The 12273-nt window shown below is 46.5% G+C and overlaps 10 non-coding genes across 10 annotated transcripts; 1 reads left to right on the top strand and 9 right to left on the bottom strand.

Moving 5' to 3' along the window:
• Positions 1 to 245: 245 nt before the first annotated feature.
• trnav-uac (transfer RNA valine (anticodon UAC)) lies at positions 246 to 318 on the bottom strand. Its single transcript has one exon. It is a non-coding gene; the product is annotated as a tRNA-Val (tRNA).
• A 3021-nt stretch (positions 319 to 3339) lies between these two features.
• trnad-guc (transfer RNA aspartic acid (anticodon GUC)) lies at positions 3340 to 3411 on the top strand. The gene has a single exon. It is a non-coding gene; the product is annotated as a tRNA-Asp (tRNA).
• Positions 3412 to 3476: 65 nt separating this feature from the next.
• Positions 3477 to 3549, bottom strand: trnav-cac (transfer RNA valine (anticodon CAC)). The gene has a single exon. It is a non-coding gene; the product is annotated as a tRNA-Val (tRNA).
• Positions 3550 to 3803: 254 nt separating this feature from the next.
• On the bottom strand, positions 3804 to 3876 carry trnad-auc (transfer RNA aspartic acid (anticodon AUC)). Its single transcript has one exon. It is a non-coding gene; the product is annotated as a tRNA-Asp (tRNA).
• A 244-nt stretch (positions 3877 to 4120) lies between these two features.
• On the bottom strand, positions 4121 to 4193 carry trnav-uac (transfer RNA valine (anticodon UAC)). Its single transcript has one exon. It is a non-coding gene; the product is annotated as a tRNA-Val (tRNA).
• Positions 4194 to 4752: 559 nt separating this feature from the next.
• Positions 4753 to 4829, bottom strand: trnav-uac (transfer RNA valine (anticodon UAC)). Its single transcript has one exon. It is a non-coding gene; the product is annotated as a tRNA-Val (tRNA).
• Positions 4830 to 5398: 569 nt separating this feature from the next.
• trnav-aac (transfer RNA valine (anticodon AAC)) lies at positions 5399 to 5471 on the bottom strand. The gene has a single exon. It is a non-coding gene; the product is annotated as a tRNA-Val (tRNA).
• Positions 5472 to 8753: 3282 nt separating this feature from the next.
• Positions 8754 to 8826, bottom strand: trnav-uac (transfer RNA valine (anticodon UAC)). Its single transcript has one exon. It is a non-coding gene; the product is annotated as a tRNA-Val (tRNA).
• A 254-nt stretch (positions 8827 to 9080) lies between these two features.
• trnav-aac (transfer RNA valine (anticodon AAC)) lies at positions 9081 to 9153 on the bottom strand. The gene has a single exon. It is a non-coding gene; the product is annotated as a tRNA-Val (tRNA).
• Positions 9154 to 10054: 901 nt separating this feature from the next.
• trnav-uac (transfer RNA valine (anticodon UAC)) lies at positions 10055 to 10127 on the bottom strand. The gene has a single exon. It is a non-coding gene; the product is annotated as a tRNA-Val (tRNA).
• Positions 10128 to 12273: the final 2146 nt, after the last annotated feature.

Raw genomic sequence — 12273 nt, 5'->3', positions numbered from 1 at the left:
TTTGTTTTTACCCTGTTGGCAGGATTGGCAAACAGCATAGCTGTCTGGCATTGATTTTAGTGACAGTTTTCCCTCTACGCCTTTTCAGGTAGCAAACACAGAGTCCTTTCCTTGTTAGTATAGTGCATAGTATGTCTGCCTGTCACGTGGAAGACTGGGGTTCGATTCCCCAATGGGTTGGTGGTGCCTCTGCTATTTGCTTTTTGGATATTCAGTTTTCATTGCAAATACAAAGAAAATTGCCCTGTTTCCACCCGGTTTCGAGCCAGGGACCTTTCGCGTGTAAAGCGAATGTGATAACCACTACACCATGGAAACAGACACTGGAGTTTCACATGCTGACAGGGTTGGCAAAGAGCATAGCTGGCTGGCATTCCCGATCTTAGTGTCAGTTTTCCCTCGACGCCTGTCCAGTAACAAACACAGAGTCCTGTCCTCGTTAGTATAGTGGATAGTATCTATGCCTGTCACGTGGCAGCCCGGGGTTTGATTCCCTGACGGGGAGGTGGCTGCATGTATAATTCAGTTTTTGGATACTCAGTTTTAATTGCAAATACAAAGAAAATTGCCCTGTTTCCACCCGGTTTCAAGCCAGGGACCTTTCGAGTGTTAGGCGAATGTGACAACCACTACACCATGGAAACAGATGTTGGTGGTTACTCTGTTGGCAGGATTGGCAAACAGCATAGCTGTCTGGCATTTTTAGTGACAGTTTTCCCTCTACGCCTGTCCATGGAGCAAACATAGAGTCCTTTCCTAGTTAGTATAGTGGATAGTATCTCCGCCTGTCACGCGGAAGACTGGGGTTCGATTCCCCAACGGGGAGGTGTTCCCTGTGTGATTTGGCTTTTGGATACTCAGTTTTTCATTGCAAATACAAAGAAAATTGCGCTGTCTCCACCCGGTTTCAAGCCAGGGACCTCTTGCGTGTGAGTCGAATGTGATAACCACTACACCATGGAAACAGACACTGAAGTTTCACGTGCTGACAGGGTTGGCAAAGAGCATAGCTGTCGGGCATTGATTTTAGTGACAGTTTACCCTCTACGCCTGTCCAGGTAGCAAACGCAGAGTCTTTTCCTCGTTAGTATAGTGGATACTATCTCCGCCTGTCACGCGGAAGACTGGGGTTCGGTTCCCCAACGGGGAGGTGGTGCCTGTGCGATTTGCTTTTTGGATACTCAGTTTTCATTGCAAATACAAAGAAAATTGCGCTGTCTCCACCCGGTTTCGAGCCAGGGACCTTTCGCGTATGAGGCGAATGTGATAAACACTACACCATGGAAACAGAACCTGGAGTTTCACGTGCTGACAGGGTTGGCAAAGAGTATAGCTGGCTGGCATTCCCGATTTTAGTGACAGTTTTCCCTCGCCGCCTGTCCAGGGAACAAACGCAGAGTCCCTTCCTCGTTAGTATAGTGGGTAGTATCTCCGCCTGTCACGCGGAAGATTTGGGTTCGATTCACTGACGGGCATGTGCAATTCAGTTTTTGGATACTCAGTTTTCATTGCAAATACAAAGAAAATTGCCCTGTTTCCACCCGGTTTCGAGTCAGGGACCTTTCGCGTGTTAGGCGAACATGATAACCACTAGACCACTGAAACAGACGTTTGTGTTCACCCTGTTGGCAGGATTGGCAAACAGCATAGCTATCTGGCATTTTTAGTGACAGTTTTCCCTCTACGCCTGTACAGATAGCAAAAACAGAGTCCTTTCCTCGTTAGTATAGTGCATAGTATCTCCGCCTGTCATGCGGAAGACTGGGGGTTGATTCCCCAACGGGGAGGTGGTACCTATGCAATTTGCTTTTTGGATACTCAGTTTTCATTGCAAATACAAAGAAAATTGCCCTGTTTCCACCCGGTTTCGAGCCAGGGACTTTTAGCGTGTAAGGCAAATGTGACAACCACTACACCATGGAAACAGACACTGGAGTTTCACATGCTGACAGGGTTGGCTAAGAGCATAGCTGGCTGGCATCCCAATTTTAGTGACAGTTTTCCCTCTACGCCTGTACAGATAGCAAAAACAGAGTCCTTTCCTCATTAGTATAGTGCATAGTATCTCCGCCTGTCATGCGGAAGACTGGGGTTTGATTCCCCAACGGGGAGGTGGTACCTGTGCAGTTTGCTTTTTGGATACTCAGCTTTCATTGCAAATACAACTAAAATTGCGCTGTCTCCACCCGGTTTCAAGCCAGGGACCTTTCGCGTGTGAGGCGAATGTGATAACCACTACACCATGTAAACAGACACTGGAGTTTCACGCGCTGACAGGGTTGGCAAAGAGCATAGCTGTCTGGCATTTTTAGTGACAGTTTTCCCTCTATGCCTGTCTCGCTGGCAAACACAGAGTCCTTTCCTCATTAGTATAGTGGATAGTAATTCCGCCTGTCACGTGGAAGACTGGGGTTCGATTCCCCAACGGGGAGGTGGTGCCTGTGCGATTTGCTTTTTGGATACTCAGATTTCATTGCAAATACAAAGAAAACTTCGCTGTCTCCACCCAGTTTCGAGCCAAGGACCTTTCGCGTGTGAGGCAAATGTGATAACCACTACACCATGGAAACAGACACTGGAGTTTCACATGCTGACAGGGTTGGCAAAGAGCATAGCTGGCTGGCATTCACGATTTTAGTGACAGTTTTCCCTCGACGTCTGTCCAGGTAACAAACACAGAGTCCTGTCCTCGTTAGTATAGTGGATAGTATCTATGCCTGTCACGCGGCAGCCCGGGGTTTGATTCCCTCATGGGGAGGTGGCTGCATGTACAATTCAGTTTTTGGATACTCAGTTTTAATTGCAAATACAAAGAAAATTGCCCTGTTTCCACCCGGTTTCAAGCCAGGGACCTTTCGAGTGTTAGGCGAATGTGACAACCACTACACCATAGAAAGAGACGTTGGTGTTTACACTGTTGGCAGGATTGGCAAACAGCATAGCTCTCTGGCATTGATTTTTAGTGAAAGTTTTCCCCCTCGACGCCTGTCCATGTAGCAAACACAGAGTCCTTTCCTCGTTAGTATAGTGGGTAGTATCTCTGCCTGTCACTCGGAAGACTGCGGTTAGATTCCCCAACGGGGAGGTGGTGTCTTTGTGATTTGCTTTTTGGATACTCAGTTTTCATTGCAAATACAAAGAAAAGTGCGCTGTCTCCACCCAGTTTCGAGCCAGGGACCTTTCACGTGTGAGGCGAATGTGATAAACACTACACCATGGAAACAGACCCTGAAGTTTCACCTGCTGACAGGGTTGGCAAAGAGCATAGCTGGCTGGCATTCCCGATTTTATTGACAGTTTTCCCTCTACGCCTGTACAGATAGCAAAAACAGAGTCCTTTCCTTGTTAGTATAGTGGATAGTATTTCCGCCTGTCACGCGGAAGACTGGGGTTCGATTCCCCAACGGGGAGATGGTGCCTGTGCGATTTGCTTTTTGGATACTCAGTTTTCATTGCAAATACAAATAAAATAACGCTGTCTCCACCCGGTTTCGAGCCAGGGACCTTTCGCGTGTGAGGCGAATGTGATAACCACTACACCATGGAAACAGACACTGGAGATTCACGTGCTGACAGGGTTGGCAAAGAGCATAGCTGGCTGGCATTCCCGATTTTAGTGACAGTCTTCCCTCGCCGTCTGTCCAGGTAACAAATGCAGTGTCCCTTCCTCGTTAGTATAGTGGATAGTATCTCCGCCTGTCACGTGGAAGACTTGGGTTCGATTCACTGATGGGCAGGTGGCTGCATGTGCAATTGAGTATTTGGATACTCAGTTTTCATTGCAAATACAAAGAAAATTGTCCTGTTTCCACCCGGTTTCGAGCCAGGGACCTTTCGCATGATAGGCGAACGTGATAACCACTAGACCATGGAAACAGACGTTTGTTTTCACCCTGTTGGCAGGATTGGCAAACAGCATAGCTGTCTGGCATTGATTTTAGTGACAGTTTTCCCTCTACGCCTTTTCAGGTAGCAAACACAGTCCTTTCCTCGTGAGAAAAGTGAATAGTATGTCTGCCTGTCACGCGGAAGGGGTTCGATTCCCCAACGGGTAGGTGGTGCCTGTGGTATTTGCTTTTTGGATACTCAGTTTTCATTGCAAATACAAAGAAAATTGCCCTGTTTCCACCCAGTTTCGAGCCAGGGACTTTTCGCGTGTAAGGCGAATGTGATAACCACTACACCATGGAAACAGACACAGGAGTTTCACGTGCTGACAGGGTTGGCAAAGAGCATAGCTGGCTGGCATTCCCGATTTTAGTGACAGTTTTCCCTCGCCGCCTGTCCAGGGAACAAACGCAGAGTCCCTTCCTCATTAGTATATTGGATAGTATCTCCCCCTGTCACGCAGAAGACTTGGGCTGGATTCACTGACGGGCAGGTGGCTGCATGTGCAATTAAGTTTTTGGTTACTCAGTTTTCATTGCAAATACAAAGAAAATTGCCCTGTTACCACCCGGTTTCGAGCCAGGGACCTTTCGCGTGTTAGGCGAACGTGATAACCACTAGACCATTGAAACAGACGTTTGTTTTCACCCTGTTGGCAGGATTGGCAAACAGCATAGCTATCTGGCATTTTTTGTGACAGTTTTCCCTCTTCGCCTTTTCAGATAGCAAACACAGAGTCCTTTCCTCGTTAGTATAGTGAATAGTTTGTCTGCCTGGGGTTCGATTCCCCAACGGTTAGGTGGTGCCTGTGGTATTTGCTTTTTGGATACTCAGTTTTCATTGCAAATACAAAGAAAATTGCGCTGTCTCCACCCGGTTTCAAACCAGGGACCTTTCGCGTGTAAGGCAAATGTGATAACCACTACACCATGGAAAAAGACACTGGAGTTTCACGTGCTGACAGGGTTGGTAAAGAGCATAGCTGTCTGGCATTGATTTTAGTGACAGTTTTCCCTCTACGCCTGTCCAGGTGTCAAACACAGAGTCCTTTCCTAGTTAGTATAGTGGATAGTATTTCCGCCTGGCACGCGGAAGGCTGGGGTTCGATTCCTCAATGGGTAGGTGGTGCCTGTGCTATTTGCTTTTTGGATACTCAGTTTTCATTGCAAATACAAAGAAAATTACGCTGTCTCCACCCGGTTTCGAGCAAGGGACCTTTCCCGTGTGAGGCGAATGTGATAACCACTACACCATGGAAACAGACACTGTAGTTTCACGTGCTGACAGGGTTGGCAAAGAGCATAGCTGGCTGGCATTCCCGATTTTAGTGACAGTTTTCCCTCGCCGCCTGTCCAACAAAAGCAGAGTCCCTTCCTCGTTAGTATAGTGGATAGTATCTCCGCCTGTCACGGGGAAGACTTGGGTTTGAATCACTGACGGGCAGGTGGCTGCATGTGCAATTGAGTTTTTGGATACTCAGTTTTCATTGCAAATACAAAGAAAATTGCCCTGTTTCCACCCGGTTTCGAGCCAGGGACCTTTCGCGTGTTAGGCGAACGTGATAACCACTAGACCATGGAAACAGACTTTTGTTTTCACCCTGTTGGCAGGATTAGCAAACAGCATAGCTGTCTGGCATTGCTTTTAGTGACAGTTTACCCTCTACGCCTTTTCAGGTAGCAAACACAGAGTCCTTTCCTCGTTAATATAGTGCTTAGTATGTCTGCCTGTCACGCGGAAGACTGGGCTTCGATTCCCCAATGGGTAGGTGGTGCCTGTGCTATTTGCTTTTTGGATACTCAGTTTTCATTGTAAATACAAAGAAAATTGCCCTGTTTCCATCCGGTTTTGAGCCAGGGACCTTTCGCGTGTAAGGTAAATGTGATAACCACTACACCATGGAAACAGACACTGGAGTTTCACATGCTGACAGGGTTGGCAAAGAGCATAGCTGGCTGGCGTTCCCGATGTTCGTGACAGTTTTCCCTCTACGCCTGTACAGATAGCAAACACAGAGTCCTTTCCTCGTTAGTATAGTGGATAGTATCTCCGCCTGTCATGCGGAAGACTGGGGTTTGATTCCCCAGCGGGGAGGTGGTACCTGTGCAATTTGCTTTTTGGCTACTCAGTTTTCATTGCAAATACAAAGAAAATTGCCCTGTTTCCACCCGGTTTCGAGCTGTGGATATTTCGCGTGTTAGGCGAATGTGACAACCACTACACCGTGGAAACAGACGCTGGAGTTTACCCTGTTGGCAGTATTGGCAAACAGCATAGCTGGCTGGCATTCACGATTTTAGTGACAGTTTTGCCTCTACGCCTGTCCAGGTAGCAAACACTGGAGTTTCACCTGCTGACAGGGTTGACAAAGAGCATAGCTGGCTGGTATTCCCGATTTTAGTGACAGTTTTCCCTCGACGCCTGTCCAGGTCGCAAACGCTGAGTCCCTTCCTCTTTAGTATAGTGGATAGTATCTCCGCCTGTCACGCGGAAGACTGGGTTTTGATTCCCTGACTAGCAGGTGAGTGTATGTGCAATTCAATTTTTGTATACTCAGTTTTCATTGTAAATACAAAGAAAATTGCCAGGTTTCCACCCGGTTTCGAACCAGAGACTTTTCTCGTGTAAGGTGTAACAACTATTGCCTATGGCCCAGTCTCCTCTCTAATTTTTTTTAAGTTTGCTTCTTCTAAAGCAAATTCTCTGCAGTAGCATAAATATTCCACTGCCCAGACAGGATCTAAGCTTGGTTAGCTCTGCAGGTGGTCACCCAACCACCAACAACGCTCTTGAAGCCGCTGACCAGGTGACAAAGGAATTTATGCGTCGGCCGAAGGAGTGTATTCAAGCCCGCCTTCTCGGAGCCCGAACAAATGGCTCCAATGATTTGGAATACACAAACGACTGATCAAAGGAATGTTCATGACCTCTTATCAATCACAAAGGATATTCTGGCGTCTCGCCCTTCCAGGGGGGGCCCTAGATGGAGCAACACCACCGTCAAGTGGTGAAACTTGGAACTATCCTTAGTGACAATTCATATAAGTAACCATGTTTACACATTTATACCATGATAATTCTTGACAGATAACTGAACTACGAATGATTCATGTTATGTCTTTGTGTGTATGAACATCCTATTTCATTTGTACTCCATAAAGAATGAAAGATAATCAATATCTTTCAGTTCAGTCAGATTAGACAAGTAGAAGTTACCTCACAAGTTAGTTTATGATGCATTAATTACGATGTGTGTTAAACGGGTTGTGTGGGAAAACTGATTTGCCAGACTGACCAAATTTAATGGCAAATTATTAATCCCTTTAATATATATTTTTTTTAAGTCTGCGCGAGCGAACAGAAGGGTGTGCCACCACCTACTGAAGCCCCGTCCATAGACTTTAAAAGGACGAGGGGACCCCCTCGGTCTCCCTCTTCCAAAAACTCTCTTCCAACATCATCATCCTCAGGCTAACGACCTGCAAGTGTCCCAGCCTGCTCGAACTCTTTGTTCCAAGAAACTTGCCAACCACGTGGCCTTTTTTTTCTGGCAGCAACCGTTGCCGAGAGCAGACACTCGCTCCACGACACGCCAAAGCAGGTCCAAACTGCAACGCTGACTCAAAACTCTTTGCCCTTTTTTCTTTTTTTTTTTTTTCCTTCACCATCGGTGATTGCCCGCCAGCGGCGAACTCCGCAGCCCCGGGGTACACTTGCAACGTACCGCCGGACTCAAGGTTGTTGCGCCTAAGCCGCCCGCACCACCTGCTATTCGGTGGAGCCCCGCCGCGGTGCCAGCTCACCTCCAACGGCTGGCCTTCCCCGTACGCAGGCGCGTAGCGGACCGAGCTCCAACATCTGGAGTCGGACAGCTGTCCGGCAGAACCAACCTTGCCGGAGAATCAACCTCGCCGAGTCGCCGACCAATCAAGGGACGAGCCGCGCAACTACGTCAGCCCCCGAGCGGCTCCCTTGCTCACCTGTGGAATAACCCCTTTTTTTGATTTTCTTTCCTTTTGGAACGAACATTGACTATTTTTTTCCCTTTTTCACAAGACCTTTTTGCTCGCTTCGACGCAAACGATTCTCGTAAGTGTGCGTTTGATTTCTACCTCGGCGTATCCACTGTGTGCCACTTACGTTTGAAACATATCACAGATCTGGCAGGTCAAATTTCTCTTTTCCCTGTTTCCTTATTCATTCGCATTCCTTCCTTATTTTCATTCGCTTTATTTCTTTTCGTCTGACGGTAGAGTAGTTAGATAGGCAGTGTTTTGATTCTGTAGTGTAGGAATCGTGAATAAATGTATGTTTTATTAACTCTATTCCACCTAAGTCATCTGTGTTTCCGAGTGGATTATTAATCTTTTGTTAGTACAACGAACCACTGAATATCGAGTGTGGCGACTTTAGATTATAAATGACTGATGAAGGAAGGATTTTGGTCGTTGTTTGCTCCTGTTAACCCAAAGCAAAACCAACGTGGTGCCCCTAGAGGTTATCGAAGTAAATATAATTTACCTCTGTAACGTCCAGATTATTAATTCGTCCAAAAGACGACCCAATTATCGCTTACAAAGGGGAATGTAAGAACCACTACACCATAGAAACAGACACTATAGTTTCACGTGCTGACAGGGTTGGCAAAGAGCATAGCTGGCTGGTATTCCCGATTTTAGTGACAGTTTTCCCTCGACGCCTGTCCAGGTAGCAAACACAGAGTCCCTTCCTCGTTAGTATCGTGGATAGTATCTCCGCCTGTCATGTGGAAGACTGGGGTTTGATTCCCTGACTGGCAGGTGAGTGCATGTGCAATTCAATTTTTGGATACTCAGTTTTCATTGCAAATACAAAGAAAATTGCCCTGTTTCCACCTGGTTTCGACCCAGGGACCTTTCGCGTGTAAGGCAAATGTGATAACCACTAAACCATGGAAACCGACACTGGAGTTTCACGTGCTGACATTGTTGGCAAAGAGCATAGCTGGCTGGCATTCCCGATTTTAGTGACAGTTTTCCCTCGACGCCTGTCCAGGTAACGAACACAGAGTCCTTTCCTCGTTAGTATAGTTGATAGTATCTCTGCCTGTCACGTGGAAGACCGGGGTTCGATTCCCTGACGGGGAGGTGGCTGCATGTACAGCTCAGTTTTTGGAGACTCAGTTTTAATTGCAACTACAAAGAATATTGCCGTGTTTCCACCCGGTTTCGAGCCAGGGCCCTTTCGCGTGTTAGGCGAATGTGATAACCACTACACCATGGAAACAGACGTTGGTGTTTACCCTGTTGGCAGGATTGGCAAACAGCATAGCTGTCTGGCATTGATTTCAGTGACAGTTTTCCCTCTACGCCTGTCCCGGTAGCAAACACAGAGTCCTTTCCTCGTTAGTATAGTGGATAGTATCTCCGCCTGTCATGCGGAAGACTGGGGTTCGATTCCCCAAAGGGGAGGTGGTGCCTGTGCGATTTGCTTTTTGGATACTCAGTTTTCATTGCAAATACAAAGAAAATCGCGCTGTCTCCACCCGGTTTCGAGCCAGGGACCTTTCGGGTGTGAGGCGAATGTGATAACCACGACACAATGGAAACAGACACTGTAGTTTCACGTGCTGACAGGGTTGGCAAAGAGCATAGCTGGCTGGCATTCCCGATTTTAGTGACAGTTTTCCCTCGCCGCCTGTCCAGGTAACAAACACAGAGTCCCTTCCTCGTTACTATAGTGGATAGTATCTCCGCCTGTCACGCAGAAGACTGGGGTTCGATTTATTGACGGGCAGGTGGATGGTTGTGCAATTCAGTTTTTGGATACTCAGTTTTCATTGCAAATACAAACAAAATTGCCTTGTTTCCACCCGGTTTCGAACCAGTGACCTTTCGCGTGTTCGGCAAACGTGATAACCACTCGACCATGGAAACAGACATTTATTTTTACCCTGTTGGCAGGATTGGCAAACAGCATAGCTGTCTGGCATTGGTTTTAGTGACAGTTTTCCCTCTACGCCTGTCCAGGTAGCAAACGCAGAGTCCTTTCGTCGTTAGTATATTGGATAGTATGTCTGCCTGTCACGCGGAAAACTGGGGTTCGATTCCCAGACGGGGAGGTGGATGGTTGTGCAATTCAGTTTTTGGATACTCAGTTTTCATTGCAAATACAAAGAAAATTGCCTTGTTTCCACCCGGTTTCGAGCCAGGGACCTTTCACGTGTAAGGCGAATGTGATAACCACTACACCATGGAAACAGACACTGGAGTTTCACGTGCTGACAGGGTTGGCAAAGAGCATAGCTGGCTGGCATTCCCAATGTTAGTGACAGTTTTCCCTCTACGCCTGTACAGATAGCAAACACAGAGTCCTTCCTCCTTAGTATAGTGTATAGTATCTCCGACTGTCATGCGGAAGACTGGGGTTAGATTCCCCAACGGGGAGGTGGTACCTGTGCAATTTGCTTTTTGGCTACTCAGTTTTCATTGCAAATACAACGAACATTGCCCTGTTTCCACCCGGTTTCGAGCTGGGGATCTTTCGCGTCTTAGGCGAATGTGATAACCACTACAACATGGAAACAGACTCTGGAGTTTAACCTGTTGGCATGATTGGCAAACAGCATAGCTGTCTGGCATTCACGATTTTAGTGACAGTTTTGCCTCTACGCCTGTCCAGGTAGCAAACACAGAGTCCTTTCCTCGTTAGTATAGTGGGTAGTATCTCCGCCTGTCACGCAGAAGACTGGGGTTAGATTCCCCAACGGGGAGGTGGTGCCTGTGCTATTTGCTTTTTGGATACTCAGTTTTCATTGCAAATACAAAGAAAATTGCCCTGTCTCCACCCAGTTTCGAGCCAGGAACCTTTCACGTGTAAGGCGAATGTGATAACCACTACACCGTGGAAACAGACGAGGAGTTTCACGTGCTGACAGGGTTGGCAAAGAGCATAGCTGGCTGGTATTCCGATTTTAGTGACTGTCAGGTTTAAACACCATCTATGACATTTTTAAACTGTACAAATGAGGAGACAGACATTAAAATGAGAAAACAAGGCCTTTACTTGTACAAGGAGAGATGAGCGAGCGATGTGTGCTGGTCACAATCCTCTGGCCCACAATCCTCTGACACACATTCACATTTCTTGTCTTTTCATGGAGTTCGCTAACAAATGGTCACAAAAGGAGGTGGAGACATAGCAGTGTTGTGGCATCACAAATACAACAGTCATAAACACAGGAGACATCCTCTAACCATAAAACTTTTTTACGACCACTAATCCTTGAAGGCTGTCTATTGTCCTGGTGTGAAGTTCTTCATTCCTGCATTCCAGACGTCCTTAGGTTGAATACACATACAGCAACCCAAACTGATAGTGAAATACTGAGTACATGCTTTAAAATTAACTCTATGCAATAAAAGAGAAAATATGGAATAATATCTACATAATAATCCTAACATTTCCCTCCTGTTATTACATATTTACTCAAAGTCTCATACCATGTATTTGTTAAAAAAGCAAAACATCACCATCACAGTGCATAACACAATTTTTTCCATTACACAAATAAGTCCTTTGTCAACACTATCAATACCACATAGAGCATGACGTAACATTTCTCTTTCCATCATAAAACCCCTTATTAGTAAAATTATCATAAGCACAATATAATTCAACGTGTCGTCTTTAAAGTGCAATCAATGTGTTGTTGCTCTAATGTGTGTATGTAGGGTAGTAACTGGAGGCTGCCACAGGGTGGCACGGTGCAGCACTTCATGGGTTACATGTACATTATCCAATGTTTCTGTATGTAATTCTCAGCATTAATAATTCAACCAGCTGTCTCTCTTCCTCTTCAAGATGGCCCCAAAAACAAACATCAAAATCAAAAAGACAGCCCCAACTGAGTCTGATCGCATCTTACTCTCCATTTGATTCAGGAAAGGGACTCGTCTCCTTGAGTTGTCCCTTCTGACACGTCCTGCACAGTAGACAAGCTCTGGACTTCACAGCGGTTGGGGGAACTTTGAGGGTAGCAAACAATGTGCTCCCAACCTCTTCAATGACTTACTTGGTCAGACTTTTCACAGCGAGTCAAGCTGCTTGTTTCTCCTCTGACCTTAATTCAGTCAGGCTTCGCCCCGCAACCTGGCAAGCTGTTAGTCAACGGTACCTGTTTTGTGCCATGTGATAGGTGAATCCAAGAGAGTCGTTCAGCGATCTTCACAACCTTCGGCGCCAACAACACTTACAAGGGCCTTCCCACCTTGGGCTGGACCTTCAATCAAACTCAGTCACTACCCTTGATGGGAGGCTTGCCTTCCTGCTGAGATAGAGAGTCATCTGGCATTTTATTAAACATTTTCACTTCCTTATCATTTAAACAATCTCCTCATATAGTCA

The sequence above is a fragment of the Festucalex cinctus genome, chromosome 19, assembly GCF_051991245.1.
Source record: "Festucalex cinctus isolate MCC-2025b chromosome 19, RoL_Fcin_1.0, whole genome shotgun sequence".
Lineage (NCBI taxonomy): Eukaryota > Metazoa > Chordata > Actinopteri > Syngnathiformes > Syngnathidae > Festucalex > Festucalex cinctus.
This window is presented reverse-complemented; position numbering and strand designations above follow the sequence as displayed.